This window comes from Gracilinanus agilis, chromosome 4 (genome assembly GCF_016433145.1).
Source record: "Gracilinanus agilis isolate LMUSP501 chromosome 4, AgileGrace, whole genome shotgun sequence".
Lineage (NCBI taxonomy): Eukaryota > Metazoa > Chordata > Mammalia > Didelphimorphia > Didelphidae > Gracilinanus > Gracilinanus agilis.
This window is the reverse complement of record NC_058133.1, coordinates 477,485,140-477,509,046: the sequence shown is the minus strand read 5'-3', so window position 1 is coordinate 477,509,046 and position 23,907 is coordinate 477,485,140. Positions and strand designations below refer to the sequence as shown.

Below are 23,907 nucleotides of genomic sequence, written 5' to 3'. Positions count from 1 at the left end.
AAAATTAACCTATATTGGTACAGGTAAAAATTCCTCATTTGGGAATTTGGGAATTTCCTGTTGGGAATTGCTTTGGAATGTGTGTTGAAAGCATACATTGAGTGGTTTTGAGAGGGCCAGAGAGAAAGGCATTTGCATTTGCTGATTGGTGATTCCCAAAGACTTGATGCAAATTGAGCATACTATTTCTGTTGTAGCCATCATAGTTAAAAAATAAAAACAAAAACACTAGCTATTATACATTCATGTATGATAGCTATCATGAACTCACCATACTGTAATCCTACCTTCCTAATGCTGTCAATTCCCTAATAATGTCCATCTGTGGAGAGACAATAAACAGAATAAGGGCAGGGTAGCAGAGAATGGTTGGAGTCCACCTATGTGCACCATTATGTACCATTGCACATTTTTACAATAAGTGGGTATTACAGATTAATTGTTTTCTTTCTGCACCTTGTTTTTCGTACAGCATCCAGATGATTCTGAAACTGTCGATATAATGATGCTTAATATGGATGTAGATAGAAATAAGAAAATAGACTTCAAAGAATTCCTAGTGCTGGTATTCAAGCTGACAATGGCTTTTAACAAAAGGTTCCAGAAGAAATTCTGCCAAAGTCAGACTCATCATGAAGAACAGAGTGAAAAAGAAGAGGAAGAAGAATCAGATACCAGTAATTCAAGTAGAAATACCAAAGAGGAACATGTGAGGTCAAGAACTGCGCACTCACAGGAAAAGGGGAAGGGCAGGCATAAGACAAGCAAAGTAGGGAGGGAGAGAGATGATTCTCAATCAAGTTCAGAGCAGAGAAAGAGTAATGACGATGAATATGGATCCAGCTCAAACAAACAGGGAAGGAAGAGACAAAATTCAAGGACAAGGCACTCAAGAAGACATAGAGGGAAAGAATATGAAACTGACTCAGAGAACTCAAGTCAACATCTGGGGGGAAAATGTAAATCCAAAAGGAATCAAGGAGATGACTTAGAGAAACAAAAAAGTTCAGAATCTGATTTGGATCATTCTTCAAGTTCTAAGCAACGGGGCTCTAAATCAAGTCACTCCTCCAAGTCTGGGAGACATAGTTCAGGTTCAGGCTCAGGTTCAAGTCAATCCTCCTCTCAGAGAAGAGATAGGTCTAACTCAGGGGAGGAATCAGAAAGCTGTGAAGGGAAAGGAAGTAGTTCTCATTCACATAAGTCCTCTAGTTCAGGGAAATGTGGGTCTGGTTCTGGGTCAAGTCAGTCCTCTAAATCTAATAAACATGGCTCAGGTTCAGGTAGGTCATCAAGCAGCAAGGGACAGGGATCTAGTTCAGGTGGCAAGTCAAGCAGTTCTGGAGGAAGAGGACATAGCTCCAGTTCCCACCAATCCTCCTGTTCCGGTAGACATGGCTCAGGCTCAGGCTCTGAATCTGGCTCTGACTCAGAATCTGGCTCAGAATATGGCTCAGGTCACTCTTCAGGCTCTAAGCAACAAGGTTCTAAATCAGGGCATTCCTCCAGCTCTGGCAAACAGAGTTCAAGCTCAGGACAATCCTCCTCTCAGAAAAGACATAGGTCCAGCTCAGGGGAGGAATCGGGAAGCGGTAGAGGAAAAAGTAGTTCTGATTCACATAAATCCTCTAGCTCAGGGAAATGTGGGTCAGGCTCTGGATCTAGTCAATCCTCTAAATCTGACAAACATGGCTCAGGTTCAGGTAGGTCATCAAGCAGCAAGGGACACGGATCTAGTTCAGGTGGCAAGTCAAGCAGTTCTAGAGGAAAAGGACATAGCTCCAGTTCCTCCACTTCTCAGAGACATGGCTCTGGCTCTGGCTCTGGCTCAGGCTCTGAATCTGGCTCAGAATATGGCTCAGGTCACTCTTCAGGCTCTAAGCAACAGGGATCTAGATCCGGTCATTCTTCACGCTCTGGCAGACATGGTTCAAGCTCAGGCCAATCCTCCTCTCAGACAAGACATAGGTCCAGCTCAGGGGAGGAATCAGTGAGCTCTGGCCGTAAAGGACGTAGTAGTTCCAGCTCCCATCAGTCCTCTGGCAGCTCTGGCCAATATGGCTCAGGATCAGGGTGGTCATCTAGCAGCAAGGGAAGTGGATCTAGTCCACGAGGCAAAATAGGCATTCCTGCAGGTGAAGGGGATAGTTCCAGTTCACATCAATCTTCCAGCTCTGGGCAACATAGCTCAGGTACTGGCTCTGGCTCTGGCTCTGGCTCTAATCATTCCTCTAGCTCTAGCCAATATGCTTCAGGATCAGGGCAGTCATCTAGCAGCAAGGGAAGTGGATCTAATTCAGGCAAACAGTCAGGAAGCTCTGGAGCCAAGGGAGGCAGTTCCAGCTCCCATCAGTCCTCTAGCTCTGGAACATATGGCTCTGGCTCTGGCTCTGGCACTGGATCATGTTCAGGCTCAGGCTCAGGCTCCAGTAAGTCCCCTAGCTCTGGCCAATATGACTCAGGTTCAGATCAGTCATCAAGCAGCAAAAGATATGGATCTGGTTCACGAGGCAAGATAGGCATTACCGTAGGAGAAGAGGATAGTTCCAGTTCACACCAATCTTCCAGCTCTGGGCAGCATAGCTCAGGCACTGCCTCTGCCTCTGGTCAATATGGATCAGGATCAGTTCCGTCATCAAGTAGCAAAGGACATGGTTCTAGTTCAGGAAAAGAATCTGAAAGCTTTGGAAGTAAAGGAGAAAGTTCTGAATTACATTAGTCTTCTAGCTCAGTAAAATATGTCTCTGGTTCTGGCTGTATTTACTTTGATAACTTATCAATAAAGATCTAGTTTAGGTCAGTCATCAAATAGCAGGAGTCATGGATCCAATTCAAGTTGCAAGTCAGGGAGTTCTGGAGGTCAAGAGAGTATTTCACATGTAAAACCTTTTTCAGATTGCTTGCATTTTAAGTGAAGGGACAACATAGGGAGAGAAGGAATGAATTTGGATTGCAAAATGTCAAAAACAAATCTTAAAAATTGTCTCTATATGCAATTGGACAAAATACAATAAAATATAAGATCTTTTAAAAAATATCTCCTACTTTTTAAGAGATGGTGATAGTGAAGCCACAGGTGCTAATTCCCTCCAAACAACAAGAAACAAGCATAATGATTTGGTTCATCACTCTGTACAATGCACAGATAGTCAAGCGTAATGTTGATTTCAGCATAAAGAGAGAACAGGAATCTTGCTAAAAATTGTCACATTCTACTTCTAAATGATCGATGTTCTTCTTCTAGTTAATCAGATGTAGTGGCTAATATACACTATACTTCCATGATTCTTCTTTGTAATAGGTATCCATTTATGGGAAGGAACCTATTCATTTTTTCACTCTACCTTTCATATATTTTTGATAATTACTATATCCTAGAATATGAATGGTATTATTAAATTAAATGCCCTCAGAAGACTGACCAATGAAATTAACAAAGAAATAAATACAAGCTGTGACCCACTCTTCATCATAACACTTTGAGTATCAGAGACATTTTTTATCATTTTTTCATAGAATTTTATGATTTTCTCTCTATTTTCTCTTGATTTCTTCTAGCTTTGCTATTTAGTAATATAGTTTGTAGATTCCTTTATTAACACATTGTGAAAGGCATACATTAAATGAAGTAATTATCCCTGTAATTGATTGGGAAATCAAATTTGTAAGTTTCTTGGGTGCTTGGCATAATAATGGGATTATTCTTCATTTGAGAACTCAATTTATGCAAATTGATAATATGGTTGATCAATAATCTCCAAATCTCTAAAAGATAATTGGCTAGATTCTCAGTCCTGAAAGCTAAGTTTGTACTTCCATCATATTGTTCCCTGCTGTGGGAGAATGGGTGTGGACCATAAAAGTAGAGATGCATCTTCAGCATTTTTTAAGCTCATTATGGTCACCAAGCCCTGATTCCTTTAAAGTAACTTAGGTAGGCAAATCAACAATTTGAAAGGGAAACTGGCACCATGCCCTTCTCCCGCAGAAATTGGTAAAATGGTTATAGTTGAAAGACAGAAATTTCTCTGATATTGTTCCAAAGAGCAGAAACGTAAACTCTAACAACATTAACAGATGCTCATTCAGAAACTATTGCAGACTGGATAGAAAAAGAGAAAACTATTCATGGACCTCTGGCATTAGGCTACTTCTTCCTTTCATCAGTTTTTTTTCCCTAAGGAGAATGTTATCTATAAGGGGAAGGGAAGGAAAAATGTGTATTACTCTTGTAGCTCTTGGAATTCATTGCAACAACCTAAAGATTCTTGACCCTTCCTTTAGGGCATTTGGTAAATTTTGAAAACTGAATTTCACTAAAATTGACAATAAACAATTGGTTCTCAAATACTTTGGTCTGTGTTGTCTCTGCTTTATACCAACAAAAGTCAGAAAGTATTGATTCTGCCCAACTGCAGAAGTAGGAAAACAGAAAAGAGTGGAAAACAGCAACACATAGCTAATTAGGAGATGACTGGAAGTCTTCTGATCCTCCTACAAAACATAGCAAGGAAGCTGAATGTTGAAAAGAACACAAATTCTAAGAGGAGGAGGTAAGAAGGGAATCTCAAGTATCAGAGATAGATAGCTAATACAAAGGCATGGAGACACACACATTGAATGTGGAGAACAAGCAGATCAGAATAACTTTACTAGACCAAAGAGTGGGTGAGGGAAAGGATTATTTAAGAAGATTTAAAAAATAAGAAAAGGTAAGAGTGTGAAAAGCTTTAAAAACCTTTTAGTAGAGGGTCCCAGGGAGCCACTGGAGTTTACTGAATAGGGTTGATGGAGCAATATGGTCAAATATGTGATTTAGTAAAAATCTCTTTGTTAGTTTTGTGGAAGGTGAATTGGAATTATGGAAAGACTTGAGGCAGGAGAACCAGTTAGGGGGCTATTGTAACAGAAAACTTAATCATGGGTCTTCCAAGAGAGCATGTACTGCATGGAATAGTGCAGAAAATTGGTCATTAATGTTTGAATATAGATAATAGCTGTATTGACTCAAATCTCCAGAATAATTTAAAAAAAAAACCCATGCTTGAAATCCTTTATTATGTAGTGTTTGTATTTCACAATTCCAATACCAAATAATAGCACTTTAAAGTTACTCAGAGAAAGATCTTCATTTATTACGGAATTATTATTTTAACTAGTTCAGCCACAAGAAATCAGAGAATCAAATCAAATAAATAATATTGCAAAAAGCTTACAAGGTCAAGCTGCAATCCAAAGTTACATGTTTTACAAAGCTGAGCCTTATTGTAATTATAAATGGAATATCAACAACAACAAAAAAGGCATCTGTCACATTTCTATACAAATGGTAACGATATTTTAGATTCAAGGCAGCTAAGTGATGTAGAGGATAGAGTGCTGGGCCTGGAGTCAAGAAGCTTTAAGTTCATATTTTGCCTCAGATGCTTACTAGCTGTGTGACCATAGTCAATATCTGCTTACCTCAATTTTCTCAATGTTAAAATGAGGATAATAGCAATGCCAAAATCCAGGATTGTTGTAAAGATCAAATGAGATAATATTTGTGAAGTGTACCTGGAACATGGTAGACACTATGTAAATGCTTATTTCCTCCCTCCCTTCCTCAAATGAATCAATGGTCAAAGGATATAAGCAAGTAATTCTCAAAAGAAAAAAAGTTATCAATTTGTGGTGACTGTTGTTCAGTCCTTTCTATCGTGTTTGACTCTTCATGACCCCATTTGGAGTTTTCTTGCCAAATATGCTGGAGTGGTTTGCCGTTTCCTTCTCCAGTTTATTTTACAGATGAGGAAATTGAGGCAAAGAGAGTTAAGTGATTTGGTCACTGAGCTAATCTGAGGCCAAATTTGATGAGTCTTCCTGACTTTAGTCCTGGCACTCTATCTACTATGACACCTAGCTCCCCAAAGTTATCAATAGCTAACTTTTTAATTCTCAAATCACTAATAATTAAACAAACAAAAATTAATACAACTTTCAGGATCTTTCCCATACCCATCATCAGACTTGCAAATATGAACCAATTATAGGGAAAACAACAAATGTTGAAGAGACCAACTGCTAGTCAACCGGCACATGAATGCACACTTGGTGGAGATCTGTATTGGGATTCTGGAGAGCAATTAGGAACTAAACCCCAAAAGATACTAAACTGTGTATGTCCTTTAGCTTAGTAATACTAGTGCTAAATCTAAAGAGATTAGTGAAAGTCAAAGAGCTTTTCTTCTTTCCTTCCTCCCTCTTTTTCTCCCTTTCTTTCCTTCCTTTCTATCTTCCTTCCTTCTTCCCTCTCTCCTTCACTTCCTGCCTTCCATTCTTATTTTCTTCCTTACTCCCTTCATTCCTTTCATTTCTTCTTTTCCTTCTACCTCCTTCTCTACTTCACTCCTTCCTTCTTACCTTTCTTCACCCCATTCCTTCCTCCCTTTTTCCTTCTTTTCTTTCCTTGCTTCCTTCCTTTATCCCTTTCTTTCATTCTTTCCTTTCTCTCTCCCTCTCTCCCTCCTTTTCTTCCTTCTTTCATCTCTTCTTTCTTCCTTCCACTCTTTCCTTCATTCCTTTCTTTCTTTCTTTTCTGGAATGATGGGAAATAAAAGAGGAAAAATTAATACTTAATCACCAAGGATCAAAAAGCAACTAAAGATTTAAGGAGGATTCTTAAACTATCAAGAAAGGGAGAAAAGGAAAAGCTAAATTCATATCCAATGGACTAAATTCCATGTTACCTTATAATTGAGTTGATATCTTTTATGATATGGATTACATAATGGGAACACATATATATGATGAGAGACAAGAAAAAGAGGGGATACGGGGTATATCCCCACTTGACCCTGTGGTGAGCAAAGATAGTAATTTTTTAGTCTCTCTATTCTAGGGGAAACTTGGGAGAGTAAGATGAAATCAATGGAGGAAAGGGTTGGAGGGAATAGAAAGCAAGACTTGTTCCAGAAGTGGAAGTTAAGGCTATTAAAGCCAGTATCATATCAAAGAGGTGGGGGGGGTAGAAGGAAGGGCTATGAATCTGTCACACACAAAAACAGATACCTTATATTGAATTTCTTGTGGGTGTGTTATGAATTGAAAGGAATCATGATTCTTGAGGAATCTACACCTTAGGAATTACAAAGTGCCCCATTAAATTTAAAGAGCTTTATTAGTGAGATTGATGGCCAGGAGGCAAGCTTACAGGAAGAAGCTTGCCTCTTCAAAGTAACAAAAGATGGAGTTTTTATGAGTTTGACAGGAGAGCTGGTTACATGACAGAAAACAAGGTGGGGAGGGAGCATGTGATTTCAAGGACAGGTGATCTTTGCGGGGGGGAGGGGGAGAAGAAATAAAGGGGGCCTGAGGTTTGGAAATGTAGTCTATCAGAGAGATTTACAGATCTCAAAAGTATGGAACTCAAATCCCATCTTTATCCATTTATTTGGGGTTATCAAGAAGGATCTTCTCTGGTCATTCTGCATTTGTGAGGTCCAAAAATCAGAAGATTCCTGTGCTCTTTCTGGTCCGGGATCTTTCTAGTGACTTGGGGTTGTCAGGGGACCCAGTGCCCCCACTTCATCTCTGCCTCTCTAATTTCTAAGAGATAAAAGGTCAGCAGTCTATCTTCCATAATTTCTTCATGGTTGAAAAATGGAGTGTAGAGCTGTCTCTGCCTATCAAGGAGAGAGAGAAAGTGACTGTGGGGCACAGAGGTCATAGGGACATGGCTTCAGTGAATGCTTGAGTCCTAGAAGCCGCCAGAAATCCGAAGGGCCATCCTTGGTGACTGCTTCTCCTAAATGACAGGTAGAGTGCAGGTGGGATGGTTTAGTCCCTGAGTCAGCAGATAGTAAAGGAAAAAAGACTAAAGCAATAGATATAAACAGAAGAAATTAGTTCAGTATCAATTGACAACATTGACTTTAATATCAAGCTTCTTTGCTTTTGATTAACTTGTTCCCAATCCCAACCAACCCCATCTCATAAACCATCTTCTGACAGTCAGGAATAGGTCTCAGTAAAGTTTCTTTTTCAGTTCTAAGTTGCTTGTAGAGATACTTTAAAGGTTCCTGCAAAAATCTTTTACAAAGCAGATCTCAATAGAGATCTGGACAGCTATTAGGAACATATAAGTTTTGCAGATAGATTTCTCTACTTCGTGTTCTGTAAGAAATACAAAAATTTCTTGGCCATAATTCTGAGCCAAAGATCCAAACTTCAATTGTGATGAATTAAAGCTGGAGGTCCCAGCAGGTTTTCCCAAGTGTTTCTATGGGCCTTTGACAGATAATACAAATCACTGATTAACAAAAACCCACATACTTAAAATATGTTAGCTAATCTTTACCAAATCTATGATCGTTACTGAGCATGAGATTCTTAAAACTTGTACAATTAACAGTACACACAGCGTCTATAATCCTATGAAATCTGATAGACAATTAGCAATACCAAATCCTTACCTCATATTCAGAATCTGAAACTTCCCTGAGTTTCACAAGAACAATGGATGCTATTTTCAAAACCACATGTACACACATTCTAATTCTGAAATAAACCCAGTTTAGGAAATCCAACTGAGAGATTAGATATTTCTAGTGGTCAAATGATTTGTTTCCAATTACTTTCTGTCTGTTCTTTGTTTCCAGTCTCCTTCAACATGTGTGGCATTGAATAAAAAGGGAGAGAACATAGAGAGGTTTTTTTCCCCTGTTCTTATCACTTGCCTCTGTTCTTGGTTGATCAGGCCCAAAACAGAGAGTAAGACTGATGAATAATTCATTTTTACTGGTTAAACTAGTTTCTCTTCTTTTAGAGTTTAAAGAACTCAAAATCCAAGGATTTTCAGCTCCACACCTAAATTCCATTTACCACTGATTTCGCTCTTACTTTCTTGTCCTCCAAACATCTTCAGCGTTCAGGAATGCTGAGAGACAAATCACAAAACACACAGAGATATGCAGGTCTCAAAAATATGGAACATGAATGCCATCTTTATCCCCAATTATTGGTGGTTATGAGGAAACATCTTCTCTGAGCAGGCAGGCCACATTCCTGAGGTCCAAAGCTCAGAAGAATCATATGCTTTTTCTGGTCTGGGATCCTTCTAGGCTCAGGGTCTCCAGGGAACCTGGTGCCCCCATTTCAAGTGGAATGGGAACAATGAGAGATTGATTGCTTTGTCTCAAGCAAGTGGTGTACCTCTCAAAACTTCATTGCATCCTAGAAAAAGACATATGTCTTTTTCATCCCTGGGAGCAGCTAGAATCCAAAATGTTAGGAGGAACATAGAATCAGAGCTAGAATAACTTGACCTAAGGGGCAGTGAGTAATGATTATAGAGGCATGGGGTGGGATTTACCATCATAACTCAGGAAACCAGACACCAGTGTCACTAATAATAATTGATGAAAAAAATCTTTAACAGCATTCTAGAAAAACTTTATTGCCTATATCTAGCCTGCCCCAGACCAGGCCAAGCCATACTTTGTATATCATCTAAATGATCAAAACAAAGATGAGATCCATCATTTGTCATGTGCTTTATATTCCTCTCCACAAACCATACCCTACCCACCCATTTTTCTCCTACGTGCTCTATATCAGCTATGGCAAATAACCAAAATAAAGCGTGAGATGAATGAGAGTGAGGAATTCAGGATGACACCAAGATTGTAAAGCTAGGAAACAACCAATTCAAAATGTCCAATATTCATGGTGCAGAAATGGAGTTCTGTAGAATCTAAGGCTAGATATGTAGTTCTGGAAGTCACCTACCTATAAATTATAGTAGAACTCATGGTTGCTGCTAAAATCACTAAAATAGAGAATATTGAGAGAAAAGAAAAATGGCCCAAAATAGAGCCTTGGGGGACACCTACATTTGGGGGTGTGAAAGAGAATTCTTTACTCTTTTGTCTATCCTGAGTTTACACTAATTTAAGTACCTCTCTAGATTGTGAAGACAGGATTATGTCTCCTTTGTCTACCTTTCGAATGAATTAACACAAGCTTGAACTAGATGGAAGAGCTCACAAACCACTTAGTGAATTCACTGCCTCAGAAACTCAATCAGCCAGAATGAGTATTCACCTCTCCAGAAGGTGAATTTTAGAACATTCACACCCTTAGATGAGAACCTAAGCTTCAGAAGGTGAGAAGTTGAAGTGCTAGACAATTTGGAAATTGTGGTTGGCTCCTGTTAAGAGGGGAAGGAACAAAAAGTCACCATAAAAGCAAGCCCAAACTCCCTTTGGAGTCTTTGAGGTCTTTGAGAAGATCGTCTGAAGAGATTGCCTTCTGGAGATAGTCTTCTGACTGGGGAGAGTCTTCAAGGGAGCTTCATTGGAGACTGTGGCTTGGATTGTGGGCTTGGAGCTCAGCTTCAGCTTAGACTCTGACTCCTGGACCACTTGGGTGAGTGAAAGGCTGACTCCTTTCCTAGTTTCCTAAGAGACTAGCTTCCATCTTGGAGGAGGCTGTGTGGTTACTCACCACTAGCCTTCCTGGCTGAGAGCTAATTAATCTCTGCCTGGATTAAGCAGACCGGGAGTAAACATTTAGGTTGATAGGATAGATAATCTCTCTAACCTCTTCACATTTCTCTACTTTATTGTTTTTGTAAATTTTGTAAATATTTGTAAATATATTTCTGACTCGAGATATAATAAATATTGGAGACCACATAATTTCATACAATTTTTGTCCAACCATTAATTTTCACCTTTACAGGGGGAGGGGTGACCTGGATAAAGACCCAGCAAAGGAGACAGAGGAATGGTCAGACAGACAGAAAAGCCAAAAGAGAATTTTGTCCCCCAAACCCAGAAAACAAAAGATCTAGAAGAAGAAAATGGTTAAAAATGTCAAATGCTACTGAGAGGAGATGGACCAAGGACAACAGAAGCTATTACCATACCAAAAAAAAAAAAAACTCTAAATCTTTAAAAGATTGATTCATCTTCCCCTTTTTCTTACCTTTTCTTCTTTACCAGGAAACATGTATGACAATAAATATAGCCATTCCCAAATTCTGTTTGGAAATGTATTCTAGGGTGCCCAGAAAATAAAACAGTGCCTGCCTTCCCTCAAGGAGCTTACAATCAAGTAAGAGAGATAAGATAGCCACACAAATTAGAATGTTTTAATCACCTAGAATCATAGGATCACAGTGGTAAGGGAAATAAGAAATCATCCACCCTATCTCTCCCATTTCAGGAACCCCCTTTACCAAACTGCCAAGGACTGGTTACATGACAACTTCTTATAAAAAGAAATCCTCAACCTCCCAAAGTGTACCAGTCTACGTTTAGGTAGCTTTAATTGTTAGGAAATGAGCAGCTGGGTAGCTTTGTAGAGTACTGGGCCTAGTGCTCCATCATCCTAAGTTCAAATCTAGCCTTGGCAAGTCATTTAACTCTGCTTGCCTCAGTTCCTTAGCTGTAAAATGAGCTGGAGAAGGGAACAGCAAACCACACCAATTATTTTTGTCAAGAAAACCCCAAATGGGAATACAATTATAAAAACAACTGAATAACAATTGTTAAGAAATATTTCTTTATATTAAATCTAAATCAAATTTTCTGCAGTTTCTTTCCATTGCTCTTAATTCTCCCTTCTGGGGCCAAGCAAAACACATCAAAAATCCTCTTTAACACAATAGCTTTTAAATTAAAGAGATTTTCTGTCTCTGACCTCAAGTCCTTTTTTCTCCTGGTTCAATATCCCCAATTCTTTGACCCACTCCTTATACCATGTAGATTCTAAGCCCCTTCTCATTCTGGTTGCTTTCTTCAGGACACTCCCAAATTGTCAATGTCTTTCCCAAAATATGTTTGTTTTTTTAAAATATGAATTAAAGTGGTATTTCGGCATTAACTTGCCCCCACCATTGACCATGATCTTGAAATCTTGCCTAGTAGGAAACACTATACCCATCAGAAAGCAAGCTTACTGAGTCAAGGAAAAAGACAAAAGAATCTTTGTGAGCTGAAAGAGAGTTCAAATTTGAGCTGCTAAGGTCCATAGTGCTCTGCCCAACAGAAATGCTGTACCCTTAAGAATGGAAAGAACATCAGGGTTCAACAATGCTGGAGGTATGAGTATCTTCATCCATATGTGTTCTCTGTATATGTACAGTTTATCTAATTTTCCCCCAAGATATAAGGAAGGTCAAAGACTCATTTTCTATGGCACTGTTCAGTATCCTAAAATTCAAAAAATGGAGTTCTTTAGAAACAGAATCTGCTTCATTCTGAAAAGACCTTCTCTGTGCCTATGTTCTCCAGAGTAATAGCTCCTGAATTAAGGAGATCTGGGAAATGGACTCATTTTTCCCGTTCTCATTTATTAATGGTTACACACATAGAAGAATGTATCTTCTACACGAGTAGCTTATCTTGTGGTGTTTTACACTTTCCAGCCTCATTATCCACCTCTGGAATTCTTCTTTTAACCCCCTTCCCCCTCCCCCCCAAACAAGCTAATATCAGCTGAAAGACCTAGACCTGTATGATCTTGCACTTTTCTTACAGGTATATCATTCTGACCCATATTGGTCTACCAACAAAAAGAATAAAGGAATTAAAAATATGATACTAGAAGCACCTCAGAAAAAACTTGATCATTTTGACCAAAGCCAACCTTCTTCTCCTTCAAATTCTTCCCAAGAAATAAGAGCTGCATACTGAAATATTGTTTTCTTGCTAGTCATATAGGCATGCAGCATGATAAAAAAAAACCCACCAACTTCAACTCAGTTATGAGAGATTTCATTTGGACTAATCCCAGCCTAGAAACAGCTCCTGAAGGAAGTCGAGGCTCACCAAACAAGCCAAATGCCAACTCCCCTTCCCTCCTACAGTCTCAGTCACACCTCTACAATGGCCATTCCCTAAGTGAAGCAATGGCTCCCTAGAAGAAAACAACATCCCAGATACCATATAGAAACAGGAGCAGTAGTGAGCAATTTGTCCAGTGGGTAGGTTCTTGGAAGAAAATGGGCTACAATGACAGAATGTAGAAGAATACTTCTTTCGAGGTCTTCCAACAAAGGACAGATGTCCATTTATCATAGCTTGCATTTATATAGCACCCTGAAGGTTTATAAAGCACTTTGCAAATATAATCTTTTATTCTTACCACAACTTTATTATTTCCCCCATTTAAGTGTAGAGGAAACTGAGGCAGGCAGAGGTTAAGTGACTTGCCAATGGTCACACAGTTAGTAAGTGACCAGGATCTGAACTCAGCTTTTTCTAAGTCCAAGTCCAATACCATATCCACTGTGCTACAAATTGTTTATAGGGTATGTTCCTGAGGAAGTCCTTTTTTATTCAGTATGGACTAAACAAGATGATGGATAAAGTCCCTTTCAAGTCTGAAATTCCATGATTCTGTGATAGATGAGTTAAATTTGGGACCATGTCATTTTGAATTTTCCAACATCCTCATCTTTGCTAAGTTCTTTGTCCTCTGTCCCTTAGCAAACCCTGGATAACCAAGTCTGACTCAGAACTCAACTGAACCTATTATGTCACTGTGTTGGTGTTTACTATCAGGTCACAGTAGGATACAAGACAAAGGCTCACTCGTTGACAGTACAAAAGAAGTCCAATATTCCCCTCTAATCTGAATATTCAGCTAAATGTCTACCCTAAAGAAAATCATGTTCTAGGGTAGAAAGAGGTTCAAAGTGTCCCTTTAGCTGTTCCCCATAGGCAGTGTCCCATCTCTTCTCTCCTTCCCATTGCACAAATGATGCCCTATTTCTGAATTTACTTCACCTCTACTTCTTAGAATTCCCAGCTTTCTTTAGGACACCATTCAACCACATTCAATACAAGGTATTCCCTTATTCTCCCTCTCTCCCCCACCCCACTCCCAATAGTTCTTGGCACTCTACAACTCTTGAAATTGCAATGTATCACTCCTTATATATTTTATGTTTATTTGTCTGTGCACATAGTACAGTAGAAAATTAACTCAGGATTTAGAGGAGCCAAGGTCCAATCCTACCACCAAAATGGAGTGCCTTTAACTCTGGGCTTCATTTTCTTCATCTATAAAATAAGGAGTCTGGACAACCTGGGCCCTGAAATTTCTTCCAGCTGAATGTAATTCCATCCCCCAAAGAATGTAAATTCTCTGAGAGCCAAGCTGGTTTTCATTTTTGTCTTTAAATCCCCAGCACCAAGCATCTAGTCCTGGACAGAGCAGAAAGTGTAATATTTGTGGAACTGAGGCTAGAATGCCTCTAGCATTAGTTGTAAAGGTAGGAGTAGGAGCCAAATCCCACCCTCATCTCCTTGCCCAAGAGTGCTGGATCTCTTTATTCCTTGATCCCTGCTATCCAGAAGATGCTAAATGCAAAGCTGCATCAATCATGGAGCCCAAGAAGGAGCAACAAGAGCAACAGCAGCAATTCTTCTCGTGTAATCTCTCTGACAATACTCTCAGGAGTAGCCCATTTCTACTTCCCCACAGTGTTCCGAGTATCCTTCTGCCCTAAGACAAACAGATTCCAGGGTAAGGTGTTTCCTGGGTGTGGGATTCATTATAAGGTGATCACCTGTCTTAGAAGGAACTTTTTCCATGATTTCATAGCCACATTGCTCTGCTTGACATCCTGGCCCTAGGCTGATAAGGGTGATCCATAAGCTGGTAAATTATTACCAAAGAGATGCAAGTGAACATGATTGGACTCCACCCTAATTTCTGTACCCAGCCTGGCCTGTTGGGTGGATTTGCCTAAACTCCATCATCAGCTCTTTGGGACTGACCCAGATTAATGACAGATTTTCCATTCACGGTGCTGTGCCACGTATGGTTTACATGATGCTCTGTGCTCGAGTTCATGCTCCCAAATAGGTGAAGGTTGGCAGCTGGACACCCCTGCTATACCTCTACCTTGCAAAAATTCAAGCCCCTTCCCAAATAATGTGGCTTTTCCCTAACCAGCCTTCTACCTCTCGGCCCCCCAAATTTGCCCCTTTCTAGTCTAGGCAGGTGGGTCTCACTCAACAACACACCATGCTGAGCTTTGCCTTCATGTTATTCTTCTTATCTGAAGTGTCCTTCTTTCTCCCACACCGTTACCAAATCCACCTGAATCTTCTAGTGACCAGTGTGATATAACAGAAAGATAACTGAACTGGGAGTCAAGAGAGATAGAGGTTCAAATCCTACCTCTGATCCTAGCTGGCATGGTTAGCATGGATATAGATTCATGGTGGAAATAACATATGTACTGAGCTTTAAAAAGATGCTAGAACTTCAATGGCAAAAGGGTCAGGGCAGGAGGAGAAGTCCAGGCACAGGGAATACCATCAGGATAATCCCAGAAGAAAAAAAGAACTTGGCCTAAAAAAAGGCATCTTACATGGTCAGGTAAGTTAGAGCACAGAATTAGAGGACGTAACCTCCCACAACCCCACTTTCCTCATCTACAAAATGGGTACAATAAAAGCTAGAGTTTTTGCCTCACAGGGTCAAGAGTTTTGCAAGCCTAAAGTGCTATATAAATGTCATTTATTATCATCATCATCATCATTATTAATTGTTAATTACCTATGATTATTATTCAAGGCCTCAGATGCTACCTCCTCCAAGAAATTTTTCTGATTGTTCTAGTTCTAATTAATGGGCCTTTCTTCTGATCTCTTTGTTTTTGTTGTTGCCATTTGGTCATTGTGTCCAACTCTTCGTGACCCCATGGACTTGTCCATGAGGTAGAGTGGTTTGCCATTTCCTTCTCTGATGTGTCCCTATTTTTACAGATGAGCTCTATGCACTACAGTGCCACATAGCTGCCTAGTGCCTTCCCAATGGATCTCCATGGTGGAGAGTACCGTGCTCAATTTGGGGAAGAAAAGATTATTTGAGACCTATTCATTTCCTGAGTAGAATTTCCAGGGGAGAAGGAGATAGAACACTCAGAAAAGAAACAGAGAGAGAGAGAGAGAGAGAAAGAGAGAGAGAGAGAGAGAGAGAGAGAGAGAGAGCTGTCTCTTATACNATGATTATTATTCAAGGCCTCAGATGCTACCTCCTCCAAGAAATTTTTCTGATTGTTCTAGTTCTAATTAATGGGCCTTTCTTCTGATCTCTTTGTTTTTGTTGTTGCCATTTGGTCATTGTGTCCAACTCTTCGTGACCCCATGGACTTGTCCATGAGGTAGAGTGGTTTGCCATTTCCTTCTCTGATGTGTCCCTATTTTTACAGATGAGCTCTATGCACTACAGTGCCACATAGCTGCCTAGTGCCTTCCCAATGGATCTCCATGGTGGAGAGTACCGTGCTCAATTTGGGGAAGAAAAGATTATTTGAGACCTATTCATTTCCTGAGTAGAATTTCCAGGGGAGAAGGAGATAGAACACTCAGAAAAGAAACAGAGAGAGAGAGAGAGAGAGAAAGAGAGAGAGAGAGAGAGAGAGAGAGAGAGAGAGAGAGAGAGAGAGAGAGACAGAGAGAGAGAGAAGAGAGAGAAGAGAGAGAGAGAGAAAGAGAATGCAAGATAAGTGCATAGGAGAGGGGCAGCTAGGTAACTCAGTAGATTGAGGGCCAAATCTAAAAATGGGAAAGCCTGAGTTTAAATCTGGCCTCAGATACTTCCTAGCTGTATCACTTAACCCCCATTGCCTATCCTTATTGCTCTTCTACCTTGGAACCAATTCACAGTATTGATTCTAACATGGAAGGCAAGGGTTTAAAAAAGGAAAAAGGATAAGTGCATAGGAGATATACAACGTCTCCACATCATGAGGGACAAAGGCTATGTGAGGTCATTGGGAGGAGGAGATTTTCATGTCAGGCTTCATGGTGGAAGTTACATGTGAGCTGGCCCTAAAGAAGATTCTAGAATGTCATTACTCAAGAGGGTCAAGGTGGAGTGGGAAGTCCAGACACAAGGAAGGGTCCAGAAAAAATCAAGAATGTAGCCTGAACAAGTTATCATACATGATCAGGCAAGCTCGAGCACAGAATTAGAGGATCTCACCTCTCACAACCCCCTCTTTCCTCATCTGCAAAAGGAGCACAATAATACCTAGAGAACTAGCCAAGAGTTTTGCAAATCTTAAAGTACTACATAAACATCAGCTATTATTATCACCATCATTATTAATTATTACTAATATGTGATTGTTATTCAAGGCCCAGCCCAAATGCTGCCTTGTTGTTGTTCAATTGTGCAAGATATATATGACTCTTTGTGACCTTGTCCAACTCCTCATGACCCTGTGAACAAGTTCATCGGGTTTTCTTGGCAAAGATGCTGGAGTTATTTGCCATTTTTTCCCTCCAGTATATCCCCATTTTTACAGATGAACAACTGAGGCAAAGAGAGGTTAAACGACTTGCCTAGAAGCACACAGCTAGTAAGTGTCCAAAGGCAGATTTGAACTCAGATCTTCCTGACTCCAGGCTCATTGCTCTATCCATTGTACAACCTAACTGCCCTTGATTTCTTTGTACAATTCATAAAAATCTGCATTTCTATTTTTCCTCTGTTGTTTTCAATTATTTTTTAATTTCAATTATTTATTGAATTAATTTATATTTATATTTATAATTATTTGTAATGAACTTGCAATTATTTTTCCTCTATTTTCAATTATTCAGTAATTCAATAATTCAGACTGAATTCAGAATTCAATAATTCAATTTAGCCAATAATTATTGAGTACCTACATAGGATGATAGGATTTTAGATGTAGATTTGGAAGAGGCCTCAACTTCTTGACTATATGGTTAATTGACTGAGCTTTCCTAACTATTGTACTAGGGGAATCGAAAGGAACAAACATTTATTAAAAACATACTTTGTGCAAGACATTATGCTAAAAGTTTTACAAATATTTTATTTCATCATTACAACCCTGGGAGGTAGATGTTATTATTATCCTAATTGAGGAAATAAGACAAAAAGAGATTAAGTGATTTTCTCAGAGTCATAAAGCTGGTGAATATCCAAGGCTGCATTTGAACACAGGTCTTCCTGATTTTAGACCCAGCCCTCTGTGCTGGACACTATGGAGTCTCCTAGCTGCCTTGTAGGAGGAATGGCATCTCTGGGTATGAGGGCTTGCCAAGCTCTTTTCATGACAATTCATCCACCTCTGGTGTCTACCTTTCATCTAACTATCATCTGTGGCTTCAAGAAGTCATAGCCTATATAGCAGTCACACCTCTGTAAACCATCTTGGAAGATGGACTTAAACCAGGCTGAGGGTAACCAATGAGCCACAAACCCATTAGTGGGTTTGGGGTGTACCTATCGCAAGCATAGCAAGATTTCCCTCAGTAGAATCCAATGGCCATGATGAAGGCAGATTAAGTGCTTAGAACTTGGTCAGACCTCAAAGATGTCAAAGTCATCCACGACATCCCAAGCCACCACCAGTCTTCTTGACTTTTGTCTTTGCCATTGGATTTTGGTATTTCTAGGAGAGAGAGAAAGGTTGATGATTTTGTGCAACTCTGCTTCATTTAAATCCAATTCAAGCACAAGTTAAGACATCACCTTCATGATGTCATTGATCCTCTGAAAACAAAAAACAAACAACAACAGTAACTTCCCAACAGGTCTCCATGGCCAAGAGCACTGTGCTAGGTTCGGAAAAGACAACAAGATTAGAGATCTATTTATTCCCTTGGTAGGACTTTCAGTGTGTGAGGACTTAGAACGCTCAGAAAAGAGATATTTATTATAAAAACACATATTGCTCTATAATTCGAGATAAGTTCAAAGGAGAGACACAAGAGACAAGATTCTCACACCATGAAGGACAAGAGCTATGTGAGATTACAGGGGGAGGAGATTCTCACATCAGAGGGTCCAGGACACACGCAAGAAATCTATAAATTTAAGCAACTAGAAAAAGGTTTCCAAGAACTGACCTCTCATATTGATTTTTCCAAAAGAAAACACATACTAAATGGCATCAGTTTCTGCCATCTATTGCTCAGACTGCACTACAGTGAAGAAGTTTCCACAGGTGGAACAAAAATGTATGAAGAAATTATTTGGTTTCCAAGTATCCAGTTTTCCCGGTCTAAAAGGAAGCAACAACCACAACAACTTCTTAAGCAGTTTCCTCCTTGGCAAGGTGAGCACATAGTACTACAGTGGCCTTCTCTCCCTTTAACTTTTTTCCTTTTTTTAAAATATATTTTTGTTTTGTTAAGTATTTCTCAATTATATGTAAATGTCTTTAACATTCACTTTTTAAAATTTTACATTCCAAATTCTCTCCCTCTCTCCTGCTCCTCCCCAATCCTTAAGAAGGCAAACAATTTTATATCAATTATTCATGTGAAGATATGCAAAACATATTTCCATATTAGTCATGTTGCAAAAAAAAAGCATAAGCAAGAAAAAAAAACAAGAAAAATAAAGTTTTAAAAAATATAAGTTAAGCAGTTTTCTCTCTAGAGGTGAATAGCCTTTTTCACCATGGGTCCTTTGGAATGATATCGTGGTCTTGATCAGAGTAGCTAAGTTTTTCACAATTAATCATCCTTACAATATTCTTTAATTTAATTTTTTTCTTTTTTACATTAAAATATTCCATTAACTCCTTCCCTCCCCCCATTAGAGAAGCAGCATTTGACAAAAAGATATGTGTATATATAAAACTGTCTTATTTATTTCTATCAGTTCTTTCTCTGGAGGTGGACATACACAAGTCATTCTTCAAGCAATATTTCTTTTGCTTTATATAAAGTTCTCTAGGTTCTACTCATTTTACTCCTCATAATTTCATATAGGTCTTTCCATGTTTTCCAAAATTATCCTGCTCATTATTTCTTACAGTGCAATAGTGTTCCATCACCATCATATGCCACAATTTGTTCAGCCATTTTCCAATTGATGAGCATCCCTTCACTTTCCACTTCTTTGCCACCACAAAGAGAGCTGCTATAAATATGCTGTTACCCAGTACAATGGTCTTCTGTTTCTGCTCACTTCACTTTGGATGAGTTCATTTAAATCTTCTCAAGTTTTTCTGAAACCATCCTGTTGATCATTTCCTTTTTTACATGTCATTATAATTTTAATAATCTTTTCCTGATATTTTGTGACCCATGTTCTGTCCCTCCTCCTCCCACCTTCTCCCTCACCAAGATAGCAGGTAATATAAGTTATGCATAGGCTGTTATGCAATTCTTATTTCCATGTTCATCATGTAGAGAAAGAAGACATATTGCTTCCACAAGAAAAAAATCATAAAAGACATAAAATGAAAAATGATATGCTTCAATCTGTATCCAGATTCCATCAATTCTTTCTATGGCAGTGAATAGCCTGTTTCACGATGAGTTTCTTGAGGTTGTCTTGGATCCTTGCATTGTGGATTATAGTTAAGTTTATTCATAGTTCATCATCATATATTATTACTGTTTTCCTGATTCTGCTCACTTCACTTTGTATCACTTCATATACATTTTTCCAGGGTTTTTTGTGTTTTTTTTTTTTTACTGATTGTCCTGTTCATAATTTCTTATGGCACCAGAATATTTCATTACAATCATATACCACAACTTGTTCAGTTGTTCCCAAGTTAATGGATATTCCTTGTAAGATTTAAATCAGTATCCAATAACTCCAAGTATTATATTTTATAAAGTTTATTAATAATCACTTGAAGTGGAAAGAAAATAAATAAAAGAAATAGAAGTTCGAACCTAATTATCTAACAAAACGTAAATGCACATGTGTAGATTCTCCTGCCTGGCATAAAGCCCACTTTCTCAGCCGCGATAAGGGGAAAAAGAGAGGGAGGGGCAGAGCTACGCAAAACTTATATCCTCCCAACATTAGCACATAACTTGAGAGGGAACATGGGAAACGGAGATTTAGAGTTCTGGGCAGCAAATCCTAATTGCACACCCTTCAATTTCTAATTCTTTTCCACCACAAGAAGAGCTGCTATAAGCTTCTTTGTGCATATAGGTCCTTTTCTCCTATTTTTGATCTCTTTGGGATACAGACCTTGCAGTGGTATTGCTGGGTCAAGGAATATGCAGAGTTTTATAACCCTTTGGGCATGATTCCAAATTGTTCTCCAGGATGGTTGTAATAGCTCCACCAACAGTGTATTAGTGTCCCCATTTTCTTAAAAAATAAGACAAAAAAAAAAACCTTACCTTTTATCTTAGAATCAATACTAAGTATTGGTTCCAAGGCAGAAGAGTAATAAAGGCTAGACAATAAGGATTAAGTGACTTGCCAGGATCACACAGCTAGGGCCTCCTTTCTCTAAGCACTGAGCCACATAGCTGCCCCCTAATGTCACAATTTTCCCACATCCCCTTCAACATTTATTATTTTCCTTCTTTGTCATAATAGACAATCTGATAGGTGTGAGGTGATACCTCAGAGTTGTTTTAATTTGCATTTTTCTAAATAATAGTGATTTGGAGCATTTTTAATATTACTAAAGATAGTTTTAATTTCTTTCCTCCCTTTAAACAGGGAGATTCTGGTGAACCCAATATATACAGCATCCTGAATTGTCATTCTCTAGCTGTATATCTGTGATCTTCCACCACAAACTATCATGCCTGGCTTAAATCAGGGGGAACAAAGTCTCTCCCACAATCTTCTTCTTTTCAATCAGAGAAGCAGCAGTCAACATGGAAACCTATAAGAGCTCCAAGGCCGTAAGCATAAACTACAGGCCGAGGTGCTTACAAAGACTGGATGGGGGCTTTGGGCATTTGAAGCCTATTTATAAGGTCAGACAGTTCTAGGTGAAGGATATCTAAAAGATAAATTCTGCATAGCATCAGGAACCCCAGCTCACTAAAGTCTAGGAGGAAGGCCAGGAGAAGCCTGAGCATTAGTGATCAGAACCTGGTGGCAATGAGTTGGACATGGTCCATATGGACAGTGGCATTTGACATTTCTTGGAAGACATAAGGTCTCCCAAGATGTTGCTATATGAATTATGTTTTATCAAGGCTATTTGATCGAGTTCACAATAAGAAGGTCTATTCTGAGCCTGGGTTGCTCTTGGCATGGAGTATTCTCCAGCACTGAGGAGTTCAGTTAAAGCTGATTAATGACCCTATTATCAAGAAGAGCTCTCATTCTTGCTATATATACTGATTGGTAAAAATGAGCTTTTCTTTCTTCTTGCTTTTGGACAAATTTGGCTTTCGGGGATTTAGAGATCATGGCGGACCCATTCATTTCTGTCACTGCTTTGGTAGCCTCTTCAAGTGAGAAAAGTTAGACAAAGACAAAACCTTTGAGCATCACGTTGGCACCAGTAATTGAGCCAAATGGAGAAAATCCTTTTCTTAATTAAGTTTTCATCATCATTAGTGTCATACAGGTTCATAAAATAGAGATTCACATCCTAGTCTTAGTAGCTATTCTCTCTTGTTTTAGCCATTCAGATTCCCATTTTAACTCATCCTGGAATTCAACTTTTTCCCTCTTCTCAGGCTACATATACCATCTTCCAACTGATATCTTTTCAATCGCTTTTCTCAAAACTCACAAAACCAAAGCCTTTTGGTTTCCCATCAGGGCAGTCATCACTTTTACAGTCAGAGTTTTACCATTTCTGCTGAAAAGTTTCTTTAATCTTTCATCATCCACATCATCTCCAAAGTTTACAATTTAACATGGGTGAATTCCTTTGCCTTTGGCTCCCAGTTCACCTTCCTGTTCTTTCCTTGACTTGAATCTACCAAAGATATTTTGCAGTTCTTGAGAAGCATGCTTTTCATTTTCTCCATAGCCCAATCTGCAGAATCCTGGGTCTTAAAATACACAAATAGGTCATCTTTACAACTATTCTCATCACACACCACTTTAAAGAACATGGTGTTATCAAATGCTGAAAACGTATAAAAAAATAAAAGTTATTCAAGCTTGTAATAATGATGATGGTGATAGTGGTGCGGTAATATTTAAGCCTTACTATATACTAGGCATTGTGCGGAAGATTTACAGTGACTATCTCATTTGAGCCTCAAAACAACCAATGGATAATACAACTATTTTGGAAAATAATCTGGAACCATGCCCAAAGGGCAATAAAACATAGCATATCCTTTGACGTAGTAATACCACTACTAGGTCTGTATCTCAAAAAGATTAAAGATAGGGGGGAAAGGGTCTGCCTGTACAAAAATATTCAGAGAAGCTCTTTTTATGGTGGTAAATAACTGGAAACTGTAGTATGGCCATCAATTGGGAAATGGCTGAACAAGGTAGTATATACATACACTTATAATGTGCCTTAAGAAATGACAAACAAGATGATCAAAAAACAACCTGGAAAGACTTCTATGAAGTGATACAAAGTGAAGTGAGCAGAACAAGGACAATGTTGTACACTCTAACAACAATAATGTATGATGATCCGCTGTCAATGACTTATCCACAAGGTAAAGATTCAGAACAACCCCAAAAGATTCATGACAAAAATAAAAAAGATCCACCACCATAAAAGAAACAGAGTTAAATGCAGACTGCAGCATACCATTCTTTGTTTCCTTCATGAATTCTTTTCTAACATAAGCAATATGTGTCTTCTTTCACAACATGATGAACATGGAAATATGTATTATATGATAATATATGTATGACCTGTATCATATTACCTGCCTTTTTAGGGAGGAGTGAGGAACAAAAGGCCGAGATGATGGATTGCAAAATATCAGTAAATAAGTATTAAGAAATTGTACAGGGGGCAGCTGGGTAGCTCAGTGGATTGAGAGTCAGACCTAGAAATGGGAGGTCCTAGGTTCAAATCCAGCCTCAGACACTTCCCAGCTGTGTGACCCTGGGCAAGTCACTTGACCCTCATTGCTCATCCTTACCACTCTTCCACCAAGGAGCCAATACACAGAAGTTAAGGGTTTAAAAAAAAAAACCTTTTTTTTTTTTTTTTAACTG

The 23,907-nt window shown here is 38.9% G+C and overlaps 1 pseudogene; it reads right to left on the bottom strand.

Moving 5' to 3' along the window:
* Window positions 1-22,044: 22,044 nt before the first annotated feature.
* On the bottom strand, window positions 22,045-22,856 carry LOC123246762 (annotated as a pseudogene).
* Window positions 22,857-23,907: the final 1,051 nt, after the last annotated feature.